We start from the raw sequence: 3,770 nt of genomic DNA on the forward strand, positions 1-3,770 counted from the left end.
CAACTGCATCCTGGCCCATCCTCACCCTTCTGCCCCCAAACCTCACCCCTTTGTACCCCCAATATGTTTTTCCCAATAAAGAAAATATTAAAAAAAATAGACCTCACCCCACCCTTGCCCTTGGGTTGGGAGTTCCTGAAAGCTGACCTTTGGACAGGATTTGAGTGAGAGTATTTCAGTCAGCAAATGCTCTTTCCTTCTCACATGCATAGATCAAGAACCTGTTGTCCAATTGAAGCAGGGAACACTGCATGGTTTAAAATGAGGATTGTATACTTTCTCCCCATCTATTCCATCTGTATGTTGAGCAAATCATTCAAGACACTGTGCGATATGAAGAAGAACGTGGCAACATGATGAGAGGAAGACTTAATAATCTGTGTTATGCAGATAACACAACTGTGCTTGCAGAAAGCAGAGTCTTTGAAACATTTGCTGCAGAACATTGCAGACTATAGCCGCCAGGATGGATTACAGCTCAACATCAAGAAAACAAACATCTTCACCACGAGACTAACGGAGACATTGTGTTAGATGAAGAAAAAGTTTAAGTTTTACCAATTCCATTTTACTTAGATCCATAATTAACACCCATAGCAGCAGTCAAGAGATCAAATGGCATGTTACATTAGGGAAATCTGCTGTCAAGGACATCTCCAAAATGCTAAAGAGCAATGGTGCCAGTTTAAAGACTAAGGTGTGTCTGATACATGTCATGGTATTTTCAACTGCTTCATATGCATCAGAAAGTTGGACAATGAATTAGGATTATAGGAGAAGAATTAATACCTTTGAATAGTGCTGTTGAAGAAGAGTGTTGTATATTCCGTGGACTGCCAAAAAAGAAAAAAATTCTCTCTTTGAGGAAGTGCAACCAGGGTGCTCCTTCGAGGCACGGCAAGTGTATTTTGCTCTCACAGGCAGTGGACATACTTGAACATATGGCCTTGAACATATCAGAGACTGTAAACGCAGTGCAGGCTACAGCAGGGCTCATTCGGATCTTATGTTCAGAGGGTCACTGTAACTTGTAGTAAACTGTGCCTAACAATAACAACAATTACACATTCTCTTTCCTCAACTACTTGTGAGTCAATTCTGACTCACAATGACCCTGCGAGTAGAACTGGACAGAGTAGAACTGCCCTGTGGAATTTCCTGCGCTGTAATCTTTATGGCAACAAACTACCTCCCTTTTCTCTCTTGAAGCAGCTGGAGGAAGCTTGTGGGTTCCAACTACTGACCTTACGCTTGTTTAATGAGCCTTTTAAATACCATGCCTCCAAGGATCCTGTGCATATAAAAAAATATACAGATATTCTCCTCATTCTTTGAAGTATCCTTCTTCGTTTACGATAGTGAACAGTAGGTATTTATTAAGGCATTTATAGCTTCTCTTCTGCCTTGGCACCAGTTCTGCTTTTCTTTGAAGGGATTTAAGTCTTTCAACCACAAATTGTCCTTGTCTCCCCACCTGCTGGTCCCAAAAGGAGCCCCGGGCCCCATAAGATCTTCTGCTGTGGACCCGCAGAGGCAGAACCACATGAGACAGCTTCCTACACACGCTGGGGCTTCCTCCCCCTGCAGGTCCTCGCTGGAGTCCAGACACGCTTTGCTTCTCTGATTTCCTACAAGCTCCAGCTTGTCCAGTCCTTCAGTAGGCAGGTTAGTGACTCTTCCTCCAACCCCCCCCCCTTCCAGATGTGAACGGCCCTTGCTCCTCCACACTTGTGTAAGGCCAGATTCCTATAATGCACAGCTTATTCCTACACTGCTTCTTGGACACAACTTTGAATGACACAAAAGGAGCTGCAGGAAGTCAGCAGCTCAGGGAGTAAGGAAGGAGAAGCGAGGCAGGGAAAGACCTTTCAGTATTTATTAACGAGCAGGTTACACTGGGGGCCGCTGCAGCCTGTTCTTCTGGAGGAACTCTGTGGGTCTGCACAGAGTGTGTCTCAGAGGTTTTCCAGCTCAGTGACGGAGAAGCTATAGTGACCATACAGCAACTGCCATCCATCGAGTGCTGAGAGCTGCTCCTGGGTTATTAACTGCTAAGGTTCTGGCCTGTGTCATGAATTGACAGAGGCTCTAGAGGCCTAAATATGTCTTCAGGGGAGGGGGGCAAGGGAGCGATTAAAGTAGGAAGCAATCAGGTCTGCAGAATAGGAACAATGAGTGCCAAGGAGATGTGGGCAAGGGCACTGACAACAGCTGAGAGAGCATGTCATGGAAGACCAGTCACAGAAACCTTCCTTTTCCCACGTGAAGGGACAAACCTATGGCCTCAGCTAATGCCTGACCCTGGAGTGTTTCTGTGGAAGTTAGAAGATCTTCTTTCCTTGCAATTGAGCTACATCCTCTGCTACTAGTAGGAGCCCAGGCAAGTGCCTAGGAGATGAGGGCGGGCCAGCAGCATCAAGGCCACGCCTCCAGTCTCTGAGGTCCCTTCCCTTTGGCTCTACAGTTTTTAGTTGATGACGTCCTAACAAACACATGGTGGTCAGAAAGGAGGAAAGATGCACAGCGGATGCTGGGGAGGAAGTAGCCCCTGGACCTGGAACTGAGCTTGGCTGGGCTATGGGAGGAGGGACAAAGGAAGAAGAGACAGAGGGTGCTGTGCCCCCAAATTTCCAAGCAGGAAGAATCATGTGGTCGTGGCAAGAGAGGTTAGAGGAGGACTATGTGTTTTTTGTCCCAACATTCAAATCACTCATTTCCCCAGGGCACACTGTAGCTGTGGAACCTCCGATCAGCAATAGTAATTCCATTTAAAAAAAAAATAAAAATCGGAAGAGTACTTAAACAAGAAAAGTGCCTGGGGTATAAAATGTTGTTGCTGTTGAGTGCCATCGAGTTGAGCACGACTCATAGCAACTCTATGAACAAAAGACCTGATGCCTTTCTATAACTATCATTGTTTTTCCAAGTTCACAGTTTCCGTGGGTTTAGGAAGTGGATGCCACTCCTGCTTCTAAAGTAGAGGGGATAAATAAAAATTATTTTACAAGTATCTTCTTTCAAATGAAAGGAAAGAAGATTCTGAAAATTTCCTAAAGGTTTTAATGAAAATCAATAGAAATGTGCAAAATATTTTGAATATTGTTTTAATTTTGTGTGGCAACCTCACTATTTTTTTTTATGGGTTTTCTGGATTTACTAAGGTCTCTTCTGCCTCAACCTTAATTCTGTTTTTCTATAACAGTTTATATTCTTTAATCACAAATTGTCCTCTGGTAGAAATTTGCAACCTATCTCTACAGAATGGGTGGGGGTGAAACAATTTGGAATGGCTGGAAATTGGGGCTGGGTTGAGGAGCATGGTTTGAAGAAGCTAAAAGGTAGAAGGTTATATGTAGAATGAGAGGAAATTTTCTTTTAATAAATATATAGATGTTAAGCTTGCTTGAATTTTTTAAGAGTATATATTACTTTGTATATGTTAAAAACATAGAGTCTCTCTTTTTAGCCTACTGAGAAAGTAAATTTCCTTACTTTTTTATTGTATTTATATTCATGTACATTTTGTTTTATAACATTAATTACAATTGATCAGTGTCATTTATTACATTTCACCAAATCCTCACTTGATCTTGCTTTCCCCTTTCTCCTACCCACTAATATGTCCACTAATCTCTGCTCATCTCTCTCTCACCATCTAGCCCTGTCAATACTCCACATTTGTTTCTGTGTGTAAAATTTTCCTTTTATTTTTTTCCGGTCAGTCAGTTATGCATATCCTGTTCCATATCGTTAATTAATATATATATATA

This window comes from Elephantulus edwardii, unplaced genomic scaffold (assembly GCF_000299155.1).
Source record: "Elephantulus edwardii isolate Elephantulus edwardi_28Jun2011 unplaced genomic scaffold, EleEdw1.0 scaffold00061, whole genome shotgun sequence".
Lineage (NCBI taxonomy): Eukaryota > Metazoa > Chordata > Mammalia > Macroscelidea > Macroscelididae > Elephantulus > Elephantulus edwardii.